At 42.5% G+C, this 20,554-nt stretch overlaps 1 protein-coding gene across 1 annotated transcript in view; it reads left to right on the plus strand.

Moving 5' to 3' along the window:
• The first annotated feature begins 2,613 nt into the window (after nucleotides 1–2,613).
• The window catches only part of THBS4 (thrombospondin 4), a 179,654-nt gene continuing 161,713 nt past the window's right edge, over nucleotides 2,614–20,554 (plus strand). Inside the window, exon 1 of the mRNA XM_064481950.1 lies at nucleotides 2,614–2,853. The gene's annotated coding sequence lies outside the window, so the exon portion shown is untranslated. The remainder of the gene's footprint in view (nucleotides 2,854–20,554) is intronic.

Here is a 20,554-nt window from a genome sequence, read left to right on the forward strand (position 1 = left end):
CAGGGCCTGCTAAGCTGCCTTAGGGGGGTCCACACTGCAGGAGGTGGGGGCTGGGTCGCCTGTTTGTTTGCAGGTCAGAAACTCTGCAGGCCTCTCAGAGTCTGTTCTCACCTAACTGCTGACTTTCTGGAGCAGCACAGCTTCCCAGGACTGAGGTCACCAAACCAAAAGGAGGAGGGTGCTTGGACCTGGGTAAGCACTCCTTTTCAAGCGACTGTGCAAAGGTGCCAAGGAGAAATCAAAAGGTAATGAACTTTCTATATTGAATATGTTCCTCCTTCAGCAGAGGATGTTTCTCTCCCTTTTAACTTTTCTCTTTGTCCGAGCTCCTTTGCAATTTATTGTAGAGTGTCTTCCCTTCTTCCCAGATTTTTCTCCTAGAGTCCACCTCACTGTCAGCAGTCTGCTCTCTTGGATTCAATAATTCATTAATATTCTGATGTGGGTTCATGGAACCATCCTACTACCATAAGGGAGAGAAAACCCTAGACCAAAAAGAACAACACATACAGCTTCTTTTCTCTTTTTGAAATATAGTCAGCAATGATTGGAAATGGAGGGACAATAAACGGAAAGTGTATGCGGAGATCACCAGGAAACAGGCTTAGCCACCAAGACTAAAGCATGACAGGGTAGACTGGAGGCCCCCACAACCCTGAAAGAATGCCACTTCAAGACTCATGTGCTTTTCAATGAAAATCGCTCAAAGTAGCTTTATGATGACAAGTACAATGATGCCACTGATGATGAAGATGAGAACGAGGAGGAGGCCAAATGTGCCCATGTGATCTGAGTGTTTCACCAAGTGCCATGGATGAACTGATTTGGTTACTGAAACCTTTTAAACTGGGAATGTCCAACGGTTTCACAGCAATTGGCATCCCGGACTGAGTGGTAGTGGCTGTTAAAACTGAGTGGAGAGGTTGCATCCAGGATCACCTGCAGACCGTGTGATGACCAATTAGTGACGTCAGGTGTAGCCAAAAAAGAAAGCGGGAAGCGAGAATTTCATATACTTATCCGTGCAGCTTAAAATTTGGTGTGTTTGTGTCTCTCCCCATTCACAGGAGTTGTCACCTTAGCTGTGTCATGTTGTGTTAGGTTACTTACGAGCCTGCTATAACTGGTGGGTCGCCCTTGACTGCTCTCCTACTGTACGCTGGGTGATCTGTGTTTGTTGACCGTCTTACCTCTGATCCTTCAGGAGGGTTAGGAAGGGCATCTTTCTTAGCGAGACGTGTGTCCCAGTGCCCACCCTTCTCCCTGCTTCCTGTCGGGGCACAGTAGTCAGATTTTCAGTGATGGGGCTGATGTCATGAGGATTTCAAGTGATTGGCCCAAAGACAACACCTACTCCCTGAACAATATCCATGAAAACTTAGCACAGTAACTGCAGTGAGTCACATTTTCCCTGTGGATGTGATTTGCAGATGTAGGGATGGAACCTCACCAGAGCTGCCTTCTGAAATGAAACTTACAGAAAGCAGCAGAAGGACCACAGAACAGCCTTCCCCCCACTGACCCCCCCAAGAAAAGTCTCCTCTAGACCAGCAAGAGCTCTGATCACACAAAGAGTGCAAGGTTTTCAAAGAAATCGAAATGCGAGCTTAGAGAATGAGCACGGAAATTTTCTTCTGTGGAAAGATTGAAGCTGACGTATGCCCAATGAAAAGGAATCATATTTCCCCCTTAAGCTATATTCACAAACACTGGATTAGTTGATTCTCATAAGAACCTGTGGACGTGGGCTGTGGATCTGGGCGGTGAAGATGTTATCCTCCATTTTCTAGTTGAGAGAAGAGAGGGAGGTGTTGGTGGCTCGCATCCCTGGGCACATGGCTAGTGAAGGATGGAGGCAGGACTCTGGTTACCCCTGGACAGTGCTCTCCCCACCCCATCCTGTCTTGACAAACTGAAGGGAGGCCCCTAAGTAGCCATCCATTCATTTTTCTTTCAGAGAGAACTGTATCTTTAAAAAAGTAAAAAATGAAGATCAAAAATTATTTGCAAAAAACATGGACAAAAATTAAGTAGTTTAGTTATATTTTATAATACACCCAAAGATATTTTAAAGGTGAAAAAACTGAGGGGCAGAGGAAAGCAGAGACAAAAAGAAATGGAAAAAGACACACCCAGAGGGCCACACACGGCCATGACATATGGAGTAACAGCCTCCTGGTGTGGCTTTTTGGATATAATGGTGTGGTTAGGTTTTCACAAATATAAGCAGAAATAGGGCAATACTTCTGAAATCTGGTAACACCGAGGGTGACATTTGGACCCAGAACCAGAGGTCTCTGAACCCTGGCTGAAAACAAGAAAGATACATCACTTTGGGGGGAGGGGAGGGCTAGGTGAACTTTCAGAACTAAGCTATTGTCCTGGCTTCAGCTCTTTTTTTCTATAATGAGAGCACATAGAAAACAGAGTGTAAAAGAAAGCCTGCCCAGAGAAAAGCTAAGTCGCAGCCCTTCAACAGCACATGAGGATCACCTGGGAAGCTCGAAACCGAAACCGAAACCGAAACTCGTGATGGTTGGGCCCCGCCCCAAACCACCTGAATCAGAACCCTCGGGCGGAACCCAGGTGTCAGTGCTTAAAGCCCGGCGCCGAGGTTAAGGGCTCCCGCTTCAGAAATGTGTCGCGAAAGGGCTGACTCAGGAAAGAAAGATTCACCGAAATAACTGAAGTGAGATGGGGGATGGCCCTCCAAAAACTTCTCCCAGAAAAGAGAGTTGAGAACGAAAGCTGAAGGTGACTCCAGAGGACAGAACGCAGGGCAGGGCGTGTGGGGGTTGAAGACGCCGCGCTCTCTCGGGTTGCACTTCCTTGGGCCTCGCTGGAAAGTTTAAGGTAAGAACACTTTCCCTGCTTTTGCCTAAATTAGTCTTTATTCCAAATGAACCCTTTTGAGGGCTGAGAGAAGGGTGCTTGATCCCCCAATTCATGAGGTTCGTGGCCCCGCTCTGCCTTCGGCAGCAGCAGTGGGGGGGGGGGGAGTTCTCAACTGAGGGAACACAGACACTCTCTTTTTGTTTCTTTCGTTTAAATTTTTAAAATTATTTTTTTATTGAGATATAATTGACACATAAAATTGTGTTAGTTTTAGGTATACAATATGATTTGAGGCATGTATCTGTTGTGAACGTGCAGGATTTGTCTCTCTCTGGCTTACTTCACTTAGCGTAATGCCCTCAGGGTAAGTCCGTGTTGTTGCAAATGGTCGCCATTTTTAAAAATTGGTTTTTAGTTTGTTTGTTTTTTAATTGGAGTGTAGTTGATTTATAATATTATATAAGTTACAGGTATACAGTATAGTGATATACAATTTTTAAAGATTATACTCCATTTATGGTTCTCTTAAATATTTGCTTTGTTCCCTGTGTTATACAATGTATCTTGTAGCTTATTTTATACCTAATAGTTTGTACCTCTTAATTCCCCACCCAATCCTGCCCCTCCCCTGTTCCCTCTCCCCACTGATAACCACTAGTTCTCCATATGTATGAGCCTGCTTCTTTTTTTGGTATGTTCACTAGTTTGTTGTATTTTTAGATTCCACACTTAAGTGACATCATAACAGTATTTGTCTTCCTCTGACATATTTCACTTAACATAATGCCCTCCAAATCCATCCATGTTGCTGCAAATGGCAACATTTCCTTCTTTTTTATGGCTAAGTAGTATTTCACTGTATATCTATACCACATCTTCTTTATCTAGTTATCTGTTGATGGACACTTAAGTTGCTTCCATATTTTGGCAATTGTAAGTATGCTGCTGTGAACATTGGGGTCCATGTATCTTTTCAAATTAGTGTTGTTTTTTTTTTGGATGTATACCCAGTAGTGGAATTGCTTGGTCACATGGTAGTTCAATTTATGTTTTTTGACAAAACTCCGTACTGTTTTCCATGTGGGTGCACCAATTTACATTCCCACCAACAGTGTACAAGGGGTTTCTCCACATTTCTCCACGTCCTCGCCAACTCTTGTTATTTGTGTTCTTTTTGGTGATAGCCATTCTGACAGGTATGGGGTAATAGCTCATTGTGGATTTGATTTGCATGTCCCTAATTAGTGATGTTGAGCATCTTTTCATGTGCCTATTGGCCATTTGCATTTCTTATTTGGAAAATTGTCTATTGAGTTATTCTGCCCATTTTTTTAAACTTCTTATTTTTATCTATATTTATTTTATTGAAATATAATCAGTTTTGTCAATTTCTGGTGTACAGCATAATAATTCAGTCATATATATACATATATATTTGTTTTCATATTCTTATAGGTTATTACAAGATAATGAATACAGTTCCCTGTCTTCTGCCCATTTTTTAATCTTGAATTGTTTCTTGATGTTGAGTTGTTTATATATGTTGGGTATTAACCCCTTATCTGTGATATCATTTGCAAATATTTTCTCCCATTCAGAAGGTTGTCTTTTTCTTTTGTTGATGGTTTCCTTTGCTGTGCAAAAGCTTTTGAGTTTAATTTGGCCCCATTTGTTTGTTTTTGCTTTTATTTCCCTTGTTTTAGGAGATGAATTTAAAAAAAAATTGCTGTAATTTATGTCAAAGAGTGTTCTACCTATGTTTTCCTCTAAGAGTTTTATGGTATCTGGTCTTACATTTAGGTCTTTAATCCATTTTGATTTTATTTTTTATATGGTAATAATGTTCTAATTTCATTCTTTTACATGTAGTTGTCCCATTTTCCCAACAATACTTATTGAAATCACTGTCTTTTCTCCATTGTTTATTCTTGCCTCTTTTGTTGTAGCTTGATTGACCATAAGCGCATGGGTTTATTTCTGGGCTCTCCTGTTCTGTTGATCTGTGTGTCTGTTTTTATGCCAATACCATACTGTTTTTGATTGCTGCCAGCTTTGTAGTATAGTCTGAAGTCAGAGAGTGTGATTCCCCCAGCTCCGTTCTTCTTTCTCAAGATTGTTTTGGCTATTCAGGGTCTTTTGTGTTTCCACACAAATTTTGAAATTATTTGTTCTAGTTCTGTGAAAAATGCCATTGGCATTTTAATAGGGATTGCATTGAATCTGTAGATTGCCTCGGGTAGTATGATCATTTTAACAATATTAATTCTTGCAATTCAAGGCCATGGTATATCTTTCCATCAGTTTGTGTCATCTTCAATGTCTTTAATCAGTGTCTTACAGTTTTCCAAGTACAAGTCTTTTACCTCCTTAGGTAGGTTTATTCTTAGGTTTTTTTTTTTTTTTTTTTAAGCAATGGTAAATGGGATTGTTTTCTTAATTCCTCTTTCTGATAGTTTGTTGTTAGTGTATAGAAATGCAACAGACTTCTGTGTGTTAATTTTGTATCCTATAACTTGACTACATTCATTGATGAACTCTAGTAGTTTTCTGGTGGCATCTTTAGGATCTTCTATGTATAGTATGTCATCTGCCAACAGTGACAGTTTTACTTCCTCCTTTCCAGTTTGGATTCCTTTTATTTCTTTTTCTAATCTGACTGCTGTGGCTAGAATTCCCAAAACTATGTTGAAAGCAGTGGCAAGAGTGGGCATCATTGTCTCCATCCTGATGTTGGAGAAAAACCTTTCTGCTTCTCACCATTGAGTATGATGTTAGCTGTGGGCTTGTCATATATGGCCTTTATTATGCTGAGGTATGTTTCCTCTAAGCCCACTTTCTAGAGAGTTTTTATCATAAAAAGAATGTATTTTGTCAAAGCTTTTTTTTGCATCTATTGAGATGTTCATATGGTTTTCATTCTTCAGTTTGATAATGGGGTGTAATATACTGATTGATTTGTTGACATTGAAATATCCTTGCATCCCTGGGATAAATCCAACTTGATCATGGTGTATGTTCTTTTTAATGTATTATTGGATTTGGTTTAATAACTAATATTAATTAATAATTACTATTTTGTTGAGATTTTTCATCTATGTTCATCAGTGATATTGCCTTACAGTCTTCTTTTTTTGTGATATCTTTGTCTGGTTTTGATATCAGGGTGATGCTGGCCTCATAGAATGAGTTTGGAAGGGAACACACATACTTTTATGTAGGACCCCTAAGGCTGCTCTTGTCTTAAGGAGGAGAACGCCCAGTGATGGATAGGATAGCCACACAGGAAGCCATACCAATCACCAGTGGAGGTGCCCCGCCAAGACAGCAGAAAATTGGCAATGGTGGCTCAGTGAGGGGCTCTGGGACAACATGGGGTAAGTTTACAAATTCCTTCTGGGACAGAGTCAGGATGGGGAATTTCCCATTTTGCAAATGGCCTGAACGAAGCTATGAGATACCATTTTAGATCAATATCAGTAACACAGCACTTGAAATTGCTCCCCCTCCCCAGGAATCCTGGGCATCACTGCCCTCCCTACTCTCTGTTCTGAAGGGCTGCTCCTTACTCAGTTTTGTATCCTGTATAGTGTGCAGCCTGGCCCTCACCTGGCATGTAGTAGAAACAGAGTGCATGTTGGTGGGATGAACTGTTAGAATGCAGCTGGCGCCGTGTGGAGACTTCGTGGGCTAAATTCCCTGCTCCCCCAGACAAGCAGGTTCCACCTCCTCGGGCAAGCGGAAATGTCTTCTGTGAACACAGGCTCGAGGCAGGCATTCTCACTCCTTCCAAGCTCATTCAAAATGAGGGCTGGGAAGAAGAGAATTGACTAAAGATGGTCTAGAGATGACATTTAAGATTGTGACACTTTGAGACTCGGGGGACAGGAGGGCTAGGGACAAAAGGGGGTCAGATGGCCTGATCTCACCCTTCAGGGCAGGGCCAACATTTAGGGGAGGCAATTGAGGGACCACAGCCCTAGGTGTCACTGATTCCCAAAAAACACAGCTTGTGAGCAAGTGAGATTTTATGATGCCAAAGCCCTTCTGGAAGGCCCAGACCACGCTGACACTGGGTAAAGTGGGCTTTCAGGCCTGGATTTTTCTATTGGTGAAAAAACTCTTGTTCCCTCCTCAGCAGTAGGCCTGAGTAAGCTCTCAAAGCCCCTCTGGAGCCTTGGAAAACGTACTACCTTCTGGACAAAGCAGCCTGCCCTCACCCTTAGGAGACAGTGAATTGGAAGCTTGTTTCTCCATTGCTCAGTCTCACTTTTTTTTTTTTTTTTTTTGCCTGTAACATATAAGAAGTTTCCAGTCTGCGTCTCCCATGCTCTGGTGTTCTCGATGAATCATATTCTGAGGTAGAGCTTGGAGCCTGGCCAGTGTGAACTGTCAGTGAGAGGACACAGATATGTCGGTCAGGGCAGTTACAGAGGTAGGTCAGGGTGGTAGAGGTTTTGGCTGCCAGTGCTGGCAGTTAGGTTAGAATCAGCTGAACGGATGGATTCACGTTGGCTGAAAGGGCTCACTCAGACAAAGGGAAATGAAAGACTCCTTTAATCAAGGCTAGGCTGCATCTCCCCACCAGGCAGCTGCAGTCAGGGCCTCGGAATGTCTGTCCGGGGACACTTGGGGCCGGCTTGCCTCTGTTAGACCGGTCTCTGCACCTGTACTGGCCAGGAATGTGGTCAGAGATGGAGGCCTGGGAGGAGAAAATCTAGGTCAGCCTCCATTGCCTCTGAAGATTCCAGGGCTGTGATTTGAAATGTATTTCTCATTCAGTCCAGACCCCAAGTCCATGAATGTAGGCACCTTCCAGCAAGTCCAGTGACTGTGGAGAAATAAGTGGTCAGCCTAAGAGCTGGGGTGTATGGGGATTGACTCCACCATCTCCCGGGCTGGCCGGCTGGCCCTGCCTTTTGTCAATCCTGAGTCAAGACACCTTCCAGGTGAGGGCAGGGGCTACAGTGAGACACCCCTCCTGCCACCTCCTCCACCTTGTGCTCTCTGGGAAAGAGGACTTGGTCTGAAGTTTCCTAGGTGTTTCTTTGATGGAAACATTTGGACCTTCTAGAGTCAATAATACTTATTCCTTCAGGGTAAGGAAACCAGGGAGAGCAAGCTGGTCTCCGTGTTCAAGGAAAGTCAGCATTTAGGCCAAAGTGTCTCAAATCTGACTGCACCTTAGACTCGCCTGGAGGTGGGGAAGGCGGGGCGACAAGGTGAGGGTTAAAAATATTCATACCTAAGCTCTCCCTAGATATTTCTCATTTAATTGTTTGGCATGAGGCTCAAGCATCAGCAGTGTCCTACAGCTTCTCAGGTGACAGCAATGTGAGGCCAGGGCTGAGAACTGGCTTCTGGCTCTCTGCTGAAGGGAAATCTGGAGCTGTGGGTGTAGCCTCTCTCTCTAATTAGCTTATAAATGCTTAGAGAGCGAGGACAGTGCCCGCATGTTTTGGCATCTCCTCCCTCAGAGTTTAATAGAGTGCAGTACCCAGTGAGTTCTCAACACGTATTTTAAATATGAATTGCTGGATGCACAGACAAACAGTATCACTCCCTTAGAAACCTCGTCCGCTGGAGGCAGTGACTACTATTTTAAACACGCCGCAATGCAGAGGCCCTTGTAAGGAGTCCAGGCCAGCTGGACCCGCCACCACAATTACACTCAGCACCATTCTAACCACTTAAGAAACATCTAGATGGAAAAACTTACCAGATGATGTCTAGGGTCTGTCTTTCTTCCTTCCTTTTCTTTCTTTCTTTCCTTTCTCATAATGAAGACAGAGAAGGCATATCTTAGATTATTTGTTTCTGTAACTTGCCAGGGAGGATTGTCTCCTTATCGAGTTTTTCTTAGAGAACTTAGACAATGGTGTCACTTGTCTAAACACGCCTGGAAGGATCCTCTGCAGTTACGCCCTGATACACCTTTATGATTCGACGTATCAGCTGTGTGTCTGAGCACTCCGTTCTAATAAAGAAGGAAACTAAGAAAATCGCGGGAAAGTGGAGGGGTGAGCAAGAAGACGAGGTCAAGAGAGGGTGACCCCAGAATGGAAGCCTCCACTATAGGCATGTTTGTTGCACAGCACTGTCGTCTATGGATTATTCTTAAAATAGAGCTAAAAGCACAGAGGAGCATTTCAGGTTTTAAAAAGTAGCCAATACAAGTAGGGGCTTTTGAATTGATAATTAAGAGTCAAGATGGAGCTTCACAATTAAGTTCTTAAAATACCATGAATGGTAGATTTCTTGCCTTCCTTTCCCTTCCCTTTGTTCCTTTCTCTCTCTCTTCCCTCCCTCCCTTCCTTCTCATAAACACTGACTGAGCTAAGAAGACAAGCTCCCAGCCTCCATGTCCCCTCCGAGAGGCCCCGTGTTGACAGGGAAGATAGGAAAGGGGAGCGGCTCCCACCAGGGCAGTGGTGAGATGTGCCCACAGGAAGAAGTTGGGAAAGGGAGGAGGCGGTTCGTCGATAAACCCAGCCCTGTTCTCAGAGTCTGAAAGGACATCTCAGGCCATCCCATCCAGACTCCTCAGGGGACCTGTGGCCAGTCGGTGGTTGTGTGACCTTTCTTAAGTATCCGCAATCAGATCTGGAATCCTTGTGCCAAGCAACAGACAAAGTCTGTGTCAGTATTATAAGAGGATTATAAAAGAAAACAGCCTGGCTGAAACAAAAATGGCAATTTAACTGAAATGTCCAGGGCTTAGGTCTGGCTTCAGCACGGCTGGGTGTAGGGGTGCAGACGGCACCCTCGGGAGTCTTCCACCCTCTCTCCCTCAGCTCTGCTTCCCTCAGGCTTGGCTTCACTCTCAGGCAGGCAGATGACCACCGCAGGTCACGGCTCCTCCCAGCCCCGCCACCCAGGAAGAAGAGCACACCCCTTTCCTACTAGGCTCTGGCACTCCCTGTAGCCCAGCTTGAATCAGGGCTGATTCCCAAACCAAGAGGGAAGGACTCATTATATCTTTAATTAGGGATAACTCCAGGGTTTCCGATCAGGGAACTTACAAAATGCTAATACCTTGGCCAAAATGAAGATAATCAGAAAGAGAACTGTTTTGAAAAAAGAGAAATCGAAAGGAAGAACTGAGTTTCAGACAAGTCAGAGGTGTTGGTGGGATTCGAAAGAATGGCAGGTGGTTAGAAAAGTGAGGGTGGGGGTTTTGTGGAGAAGACGCAATGGATGTGAGAGCTTGGGTCACTCTATAGATGGGAGAATTGGAGCGACAGAATTGGTTGTGCTCAGTAGGGAGAGTGTTGTGAGCTGGAGAGGGCTCTCGCCAGGTGGCTTCTGAGCTGTAAAACATTCTGCAAATGAACGTTTCTGTTAGCATCAGGATTACATGTGTGAGATGGGAGGAAAACGAGAAACCAGGGAAGGAGAAAGAGAATGGAGGGGGATACCCAATATACTGCAGATCATAATAACCATAATTAGTCAGGATCTTTGTTTACAAGTGATAGGGAACTCAATTCAAATCAGTTTAATGATAAAAGAGGATCTTGACTCACATAACAGGTGAGTCTGGGATAGTCCAGGCTCAGATGCATTCAGGGGCTCAGTGATCTGGGGACTTGTTTTCACTCCTTTCGCCTTATCCTGCCTCACTGTGTTGGCCCAGGAACCTTCTCCTTATGATGACAAAACAGTTTTCAGGAGCTCCATTCCACCTTCTCCACCAGGAAGAGCAGTTCTCCTCCAGGCAGTTTCAGTCTAGGGCTCTGAATGAGCCTGACTCTGGGGTAGCCCACTGTATATCCATTTCTAAGCCAATGGGTTGTCATGCTCTGATGCTTAGAATTAAGTCAACACCCATCTCGAGTTACAGAGGGAGGCATCCAAACCACATGGACTGAGAGTGAGGGAGGGATAGGTCCTAGAGGCAGACTGGGGTGCTGTCCCCAGGAGAACGGGGAATGGGCACGGCAAAAACAGTGCCTCTCCACTACAGAGGCCAAGAGAAGAGGGAAGAGCATCAAGGCAGGTGGTAGTCACCAGTGTCCAGTGACCCAGAGGTTGAAGATGGGAAGCGAATGGGCACAGCATACTTTAGACATGTGGCTGACTCATCTGCTTCTTTAAAAGATCAGAAACACAGGCGGAGAACAGATTTTAGGGGGTGAAGGGGAGAGTGGGAGTGGGAACAAAGTAAAGGCAGGGATTTGGTATTTTAAAGACCTTTAAAGACCGTGAAAGGAAGCAGAGAGTCAGGCTCTGACCCATTCCCACAATTGCTGAGCGAGGCACCAGGAGGGCTGAAATGAGTGAGTCCTGGTCTGCACCCTCAAGAAGCTCACAGCTTGGAAAGGAAGAGAGAACTGTGAATGAAAGAAGTGTGCAGAGCAGCAATGCTTAATGACTCGAAGGTTGATGAGTGGGAAGGTGCATCAGGAAGAGCCTGATTTTAGAGCAGAGTTATCTTGCAAGAGAGAAGGACAGAATCTCCAAGGGAGTCAGGGAAGGCTCTTCACGTGAGGTGGTGCCCAAGCTGGGTTTTGTGGGATGAACGGAAGTTTGCTTTAGGAAGCAAACTGGGGAAAGGAGTGCCAGGCACAGGTAATGATTGTTTAGGAGGCTCGTGGGTGCAAAATGCTGGAGTGAGAAGTGCAGGGGCAGGGAAGGAAAGGCAAGTGGAGGAGGGCTGGATACTATGCTTGAGGGCTGGGGCTTTGCCCAGCGGTTTTGGGTGAGGAGGCCATGAAAGTTTTCACTCAGGGCACGACGCGTCAGATGAGCATGTCAGCAGAGCCTCTCTGGAGTCAGTCTGAGGAGTGAGCTTCGTGGAGATGAGCCAGCTCAGAGGATGTGCTGGGAGCCATGGGGAGGAGTGAAAAAGGAAGGACAGAGGACAAGGAAAAGGGGGCGGAGTGGAAGGGTCATCAGGGGCAGGGAGAACTCATAGAACTGGTGACAGCTGGAGGAGGGAGTGGGTAAGAGGGAAGCTTTGAGGACAGGCGATGGGGCTGTGGAGAGAGGACACGAGTCCTGGAGAGGGAGACCCCAGAGGTGCAAGTGGGAAACAGATAATGGGAGGAGGGGGTCCCCAGAGAGCCAGGGAGGGAGGCAGGCTCCAGACACAGATGGAGGCAGAGGCAGGCTGCACACTGAGTGGGGAGGAAAGATGGAGAAAGAATGTGGATAAAAACCCAGAGTGTAACTGAGGAGGACAGAATGGTTGGAGGGCTGTAATTTTGTCAGTTAAGAGAGGTGACTCACCTGTTGGGAGTGAGTGGGTTTCAGATTTCCCTTGGTGGAAAATGGGGATAGGAAGGGAACCGATCCATTACTGAGTCATGCCAGCTCCACCCCCACCTGGGCTGTCCTCTCCGTCTCCTGCCATTTACCTCATCTGGGTCTTCATTAACTACACCAGCGGTGCACAGGGTGGCGGTGGGAGTGCCTGTCAGACCTTGATCACCCCGGGAGCTGCTTCATACTCTGGCCCACCCCAGCATCCGATTCAGGAGCTATGGAGTGGGAGCCGGCACAGTGTCTTCGGAACACTTCATGTAGGAGATTCTGAAATGCATCATACCCCGCACACAGTTGAGAATCACTGACGTAGTAGGACTGAACCCCGGAATCTGCGATGGATGGGTGGGAGAAGATGGGGTGGCGTCGCTGGCAGAAACTGGGTGGGTGTCCAGTGACTCAGGGAAGGAGGATAGGAGCGCAGGTAGCGAGACCAGCAGATCCGGTAGAGCGAGGGGCCTCCTTACATTCTGCGGATATGCTTCGTCCAACCACACGAGTGCCAGTAGCCACACAAGAGACTAAAATCTGTGAAAACTGAGTACAACCGAGGATAAGCAGACTTTTCTGAAATATCACAGTCATTCCTCTAAAGGCAAGGAATGAAAATGGGGAGGGGAAAAAAGAACTATTGATGATGGAAAGACTCTGGGCATCTTCTTAAGTTACAACAGTCTGTGTGCAGCACTGCCCTCTGCTGGTTGTAGTCGGACCTGCAGCTGTATGGCAGTAGCATCCTTGACCGCACCCTGGAGAGGGGAGGTGAGTGGGGCTTCTAAATAATAGTTGGTCAAGTCATGAACTATCATTAAATCCATATACATAACTCTTCAGGTATCAGCTTAGCCTTAAACTTTAGGCTTGGAGACTTGCTAGTTAACTATGTTCAATAAGGATACAAACTGTCCAGAGGAAACGCTAAGGCCCTAGAGATGTTTCTTTGGAAGACATTTGATACGCATATAATGGCTACAGTCACCTGGAGACAAGCTGCATGGGTAGTCGTTTTTCCTGGGAATGAATGAATGAACTTTCAAAAAAGGTTTGGTAATCCTACACTGTTAATAATAGTAGTGGCCAACATTTATTGAGCGTTTATCATTACTGGCACCTTGTATGCATTCCATCAATTAACTTTCACAACCCAATGAGGCAAGAATTATTATCATCCACATTTTTACTGGTGAGGTAACTGAGGTATAAAAGTATAGGTACCAGGAGCAAGGTCACAAAATCTTCACAGAGCAAGGAATTAAACCTAGAACCACTATGTACCCTCCTTGTTAAGGTGATGCCAACTGCTTTATCAAAGATACCAGAAATGTATAATTGCTCAGACATCATAGGTGTTTATTTCATGCTCGTGTAACAGCTCCATGCAGACATTTCTTGTGATGGGTGCCTCTCTTATGGGCTGATCAGGGACTCAGACCCTTGCTGGCTTGTGGTTCCCTATGAACTGGGTCTGGTCATTTTCATACATGTTGAGCGAGCTAGAAGAGGAGAAAAGAACAAGAAGAAAGCATTTCTTCTTGAAAGTTGTAACTCAAATTCCAGTGGCAAGAACTTGACCCTTGGCCACACAAGGATGTCAGGGGGGCTTGGAATGTAGTTTCTTTCTGGTCAGCTACTATTCCAGCACCAACTCTAAACCATGTGAGGGGGAGCTGGGATTTGGATGGTCAGCTGGTCATCTCTGCCCCGCTTCTAATAAGTATGATAGAATGATTCACTGGCTCAGGTCACACCGTTTCAAGGAAGATGAAAGAAACTGATCACTACCCTCAGTAAGCACAAGCTCGAGATCCTGAGACTGGTGTCCTTAACAAGAAATCATTTGTGAGGTGCTTTTCCTGCAAAGCACTTTCACACCTATTATCTTATTTCATCCTCACAACTCCTGGGAAGTGGGTTAATTACCTTTATTTCCAAGGTAAGGAAACCAAGGTTGAGCAGTCAGGTGGCATGCCCAAGTTCCCATAGCTGGGACTGAGTATCTTCTTACAGTTGCATCCTGGACACTGTGGTGGCTTTAAAGTTTAGGTGAAGCTTGACCACAGTGTTTTATGCTGAGGGGAGAGGAGCGGGCAGAGCTGTGAGCAGAAACAGGTGATGCTCTCCATGGTCTGAATCGACATTGCTCGTGAAACGGGGACCCTGGTGACTGTCCAGTCTCCCTGAGAAGGGAGGCCACAAGGGGAGAAGGGGCAAGTAGAGGCTGTTGGAGGGACAGCAAGTTCTCAGAATTTTCCCTTATTTTCTCTATTTACCAAGTGTCACAGAACAAAACAGCACCAAGGCTTACATTTCACAATTTAACAATTTACATTGCAATTTTCATTTGCTGTTGACAGATTTGCTGTGTTCTTGATTGTTGTAGATTTTTTTCTCCTGGAAGTTTGAGGGGGTCTTCACTTCCCTCCCAACCACCCACTCTCTCCTTTGAGTTTTACTAGAGACTGAGAACAATCTAGTAATAAGAAGGCGCCATGATTATTTTAATTCTCAGCAAGCTTTCATTCTGGACTAGTTTAAACGTTTAAAGTTATAGTTTATATTTTCACTGACTTTTTAAGTATACAAAACAGAAAAGTGACATATAAACATACAGATTACTATTGAGGGCTATTAGCATTTTCCAAATATCTTTCTGTTACTGATTGCTGGATTAATTCTGTTCGGTTCAGAGAGTAGAGCTCACTTCCAATTGTTTTACGTTTGCTAAGGTTGGTTTTCCGCACAGAATGTGATCAATTGTGGTGAATGTTCCACGTGCACTTGAAAGGAATGCGTATTCTGCTGTTGGGTGAAGTTCCACGTAAATAGCGTTCAGGTCAAGTTTGTTGATAGTACTGTTTGCGTCTTCAGTCTGCTTGTTCCATCAGTTACTGAGAGAAGAATATTGAAATCTCCAACTACATTGTGGATTTGTCTACTTTTCCTTTCAGTCCTTTGAGTTTTTCCTTCACATATTTTGAAACCCTGTTGTGAGGGGCATACACAGTTAAGACTGTTTTATCTTCGTGGTGAATTGAGCTCTTTATTCTGAAATGTCCCCCTTTATCTCTGAAATAGTCCTTGCTCTGAAATTGACTTCGTCTGATAAGAGTATAGTCACACCAACACGGTGTATGTTTCTCCATCCTTGTACTTGTAACCTAGCTCTAGTTTTATGTTTAAAGTGGATTTCTTGAATTCTGTTTTCCACTCAATTTTTGTCTTCTGTTTTCTATTTCATACCTCCTTTTAGATTATTTGAACATTTAATTACTACTGATTAATTTATATTTGAATTATTAGTATTCCATTTCAATTTATCTATTGGCTTTTTGACTTAAACTTTTTTCTTTTTAGTTTTAGTGGTGCTTTAGAGGTTACTATATATATGTGTGTGTATACACATAGATACTTTCAATCTACTTAGAGGTGATATTTTACTGTAAGATGTTTATTTTCAAATAAAATGTAGAAGTCTTGCTACCCCGTTGATTTTTCCTTTCCCTTCTTTATGTTATAGCTGTCAAATGTAGTACATCTATGTACACGAGAATGTGACCAATCTTAGGATTTTTGCTTTTAATAGCCGTACATATTGAGTAAATGAAAGGGAAAAAATTGTTGTTATTAATGCAGATATTTACCATATCTCTTGGTCTTCCTCATTCCCGAAGTTCCAAGTTTTCCTTTGATACCATCTTCCTTCTGCCTGAAGAACTTCCTTTAGCATTTCTTTTCGAGCAGGTCGTCTGCAATAAACTCTTCTGATTTTCCTTCATGACTGGAGACTCCCTGGGGACCATGACCAGAGCCCACCCTTGGGTGAAAGGCACAAGCAAAATAGGGTGGGGGCACCCTGGAAACGTCCCCCTATGCTGGTTGCTTATTCGAATTTGGACTCCTCTTCTCAACCTGCTGCTTTTCTTTTCAGAGCACTCAAGCAGTTGCCTTTGTATTTTGTCCACTATTTTAGCTCTAATCAGTGTAATTATTCCATCTAGCCCCAGCCTGTTTTCTCCTGTCTATGGTTGAATTTTCTCTTCTTTTTTAGCTTCTTTAGATGAAAGCTTAGATAATTGATTTGGGACTTTTTTCTTTTCTAATGTGACCATATAGAGCTATAGATTTCCCTCTGAGCACTGCTTTAGTTGCATCCCATGAATTTTAATATGTTGTATCTTCATAGTCCTTTGGTTCAAAGTATTTTCTAATTTTCCTTGTGATTCCTGTTTGACCCATAGGCCAATTAGAAGCACACTATTTAATTTATAAATATTTAGAGGTTCTCCGTATCTTTTTTGTTATTGATTTCTAATTTAGTTCCGATATCATCATGGAACATATTAAGTATAATTTTAATCCTGTTAAAAAGCCTTGAGTCTTGTTTTACTGCCTAGTGCCATTGACTATAAATTGAATTTTTCTGTGTATTTGAAAAGATGTTACTTTGCTGTTTTGGGGCATGATGGTCTAGACAGTTGACCCTTGAACAGCACAAAGGTTAGGGACGCCAACCCTCCAAGCAGTCAAAAATCTGTGGATAACTTTAAAGTTGGCCCTCCTTATCCCCAGTTGCACATCTGAGGCTTCTGTAGATCGTATGATGCTGTAGTAGGTATTTACTGGGAAAAAAAATTCACGCATTAAGTGGACCCATGCATTCAAACCCATGTTGTTAAAGGATCAACTGTAAATGTTAATTAGGCCAAGTGTGGTTCTGATTTTCTATTTGCATGTCCTATCAATTACTAAAAATGAAGTGTTCAAATTTTGTTTCTTTCCGTTTTGTTAACTTTTGCTTTTTGTATTTTTTTAAGCTCTATTTTTGGATGTATGCACGTGTAGGATTATGTCTTCTTGAGCATTTGACCACTTTATTATTGCCAGATGTCTGTTATCTTTGTTGGTAATCACTATTTTGAAATCCATTTCATCTGCTATAAATATAGCCATTCCAGTTTCTTAGGATTATTTCCCCAGTGTATCTTTTCCCATCCCAGCCTAACTTTTCTGAGTTTTTGTATTTACAATGGGTTTTCTTGAAGATAATACTTGTTGGCTCTATCTAGTTTGTTGATTTCTGACTTTTATTTTGTGCACTTGACAATTTATATTTAATGTAATTATTGATGTACTTGGGTTTAAATACAATAGTTTGCTGTTGTTTTCTACTTGTCCCAATTGATCCCTGTTCTTTCTTTTCATCTTTGTCCTTTCCTCTTCTGGATTTATTATTTTTTTTATTCCATTTTATCTCCTCCAATGGCTTGACTATAGCTCTTTCTTTAATTAACTTATTTTCCAAGTGGTTATCCTAGAATTTGCAATACCCACCTTCACCTTATCACAACCTGTCTTCAAATTTTATATCATATGACACCTGTATATTTCTACTTCTCTCTTCCAAACTTTATATTATCCTTGCCATATATTTTGCCTCTACATATGTTGTAAATCCCACAATACATTGATGTTATTTTGCTTTAAACAATCAAACATCTTTTTAAAGAAATTTTAAAAATTAGGAATAAGTATTTTATATTTAATTACTTTATATTAAGTATTTACCATTTTAGTTTCCATTATTCCTTTGCGCACAGATCCAAATTTCTATCTGGTATTTCTTTCAGCTTGAAAAATAGCCTCTTTGATTTCTTTTAGTGCAAGTCTGCTGGCAGTAAATTCACATAGCTTTTGTTTGCCAGAAAATGTTTTTATTTTTGTCTTTACTTTTAAAGAATATTTTTGCTGGATATAGATTCTAGATTAATAGTTTTTCTTTCAGCATTTTAAAGATGTCATTTTATTTGCTTTTGGCGTCCATTGTTTCTAATGACCAGTCAGTAGAATTCAAAATTTTTGTTTCCCAATATGTAATATGTTTTGTTTTATTTTGTTCTAACTGCCTGTAAGATTTTATCTTTGTTTTTGTTTCCAGAAATTTGATTATAATGCATTTTTGTGTGATTTGCCTTTAACTTGCTTGGGTTTTGCTGAACTTCTTGGATCTGTGGGTGAATAGTTTTCATGAAGTTTGGAAAAAATTTGGCCATTATTCCTTCAAGTTGTATTTCTGAAAAATAAATAAGCAAGAATAGATTAACTTAGGGGTAATTCACATTTTTTGATATCACATCTTCTATGCATGAATAGGGTTTGTCGTTACATTTTATCATCATCTTTTGCATATCTCAGTAGTTCTAAAATTTTCTTCATATAGATCTTAAATATTTCATATTTATTTCTAGGTATTTTATATTTTGATGTTGTGGTTATTACAGATGAGGTCTTTTTGTTATCCTGTTCTCAGAGGTTATTGCTTTTATATGGGAAGACCATTGATTTCTCTATTGATCTTGTCCTAACCACCTTCCTATATTCCCTTACTGTCTCCCATTTACTTGCTTATATTTTTCAGGTGTATATAGTAATATCAGAAAATGCTGCTTTCTTGACTGCATGTTCCTTTTTTACAATGCTCTGATATTGCTTTATGTCTTTTGCCTTTCCTCTTTTTGAATATTTTAAACATACTTATTTTAAAACTTTTTAATATTATTCCATTATCTATAGTTTATAGGGTACAAATTTTCACAACTGTTTCATCCGTTGACTACATTTCAAGATAGTTCCTTTTGTCATGAAGTTAGACCTATTTACCATGCGCTCATCTTCAGCAGGTGGAGTCTGCTGTGGACTCTTTGAACTTGTATTCTGCAGGCATCTGTGTCACTTGGTTCACATTTGCCTTGTGGGGCTCATCCCTGGAGACTTTTCATGTTTATTTTTTGACTATAACTTCCTTTAGTTATACTTTGGAGAAATTCTGACTAACACCTACACATGGTACAGTTTTGGAAGTTTGATTTCTAGAGGTCTCCTCTCTCACCACCCACGACATTGGGCAGATGGTCAGCTTCCTGCTGTTCCTTAGACCAGTGGGCAGAGTTTTCGAGTCCTCATTTCATGGAAGGAACAGCTCTTTCTGGCTTTTAGCTTTATTCAAAGAGGTCAGTTTCTTCTTCCACCACCTGCTGGCATGAAGCCTCATTCTGTTCCCATGGATCTTAAAATGCATCTTCTCTGCCAGCACCTGGTTCTGATGTCCCCATGGACAATTTGCTTTTAGCACCTGCTCGACTTTATGGATTTGAATTTCGACTTCTTTCCTGGGACCTGGGAATTTTCCTTGCTTAGTTGTGAGTTTGGCTATGAAATGATGGCAATAATGATGACAACAACAATAACATTTTGTTGTTGCTTCATTTTATCCAGAATTAATATGAGCTTGGAGCATAATGAGAAACTTCCCACCTTGGTTCAATCTGTGCCGTTGACCAAGATTTCCTGATGGTCCTCTGTGTAATTCTGACGCATGTCCTTTTCTGTCACAGAGAGAAATACTTATTCTCAAGGTATCTTGGGCCTCTGGAAGTAAAAGATTCTAATTATTCCTATTAACTTCCATACTAAGCAATTTCCCCCACATCCTCCTTTCTACTCCTTAGTATAAAAGCATTTATTGAACATCTATTTTGTACTGGGAACTGAGCTTATTATCTGGATATATAAAACTTTAAAAAGTGAAGTCACTTCCTTGTCAAACATCACTCTCTATGGCCCAGGGTCAGGGAATACTTTTAACACACTAAGTACCAAAATAGAGGTAGGGGCCATGCATGTAATGGGAAACGTCGTTTACAGGTTTTGTGTGTGTGTATGAAACAGAGATGACTGCCTGTCTGTCTTTTTCTTTTACACATCCTGGGAATAACAAAGAAGAGTGGGCAAGTAGACAACAGCGGGTAGGGGAGAGAGTGTCATGTGGGGTCAGGACACTTGTCTACTCTTTCTTGTCGCTAGTCAGCCTGTACAGCTGCCCTTTGACGCCACCTGCCTGAGGTCCTGACTAAGCAGGTCTGGAGTGGTTCCCAAGTAGCTATGTACTTAGAAGCTTCTTAGATGATTTTGACGTATGGTTAGGATTAAAAACTACTGATATATCTGACCTTGAGTAACTCATTTAAACCCGTGTTCCTTCTGTGCCTCAGTGATCTCAACTGTAAAATGAAACAGGTAATTTCCAGATCTAGCCTGCTATTCTGATGCATAAAAGTTGCCCAAGAGAGGACTATTTTTGTGATGGTTGTCATTGTTTTGGGTAATAATACTGTTACATAATCTCACTGCCTTTAGAGGCTTAGCTTGTGTTTTTCTTGAGAGGAAAGTGTCAGTAAACTCAAAAGACAGGCAGACTTGTTTTTGTATCATCCAGTGTTGTTATTTGGCTTCCAAAAAATTAAGTAATGGTCCTTGATGGAACAGCTTTGCCGGCCTGGTGACCTGCTTTTACACACCGTATTACAAGGTGATGAGACCGAGTTTTACAATTGTGGTATCTGCCTGTTGCTTTCCAGTCACAGCTCAGGAGTGGTGGGGGAGGCGGGTAGGCACGAGA

Source organism: Camelus dromedarius, chromosome 3, assembly GCF_036321535.1.
Source record: "Camelus dromedarius isolate mCamDro1 chromosome 3, mCamDro1.pat, whole genome shotgun sequence".
Classification (NCBI taxonomy): Eukaryota; Metazoa; Chordata; class Mammalia; order Artiodactyla; family Camelidae; genus Camelus; species Camelus dromedarius.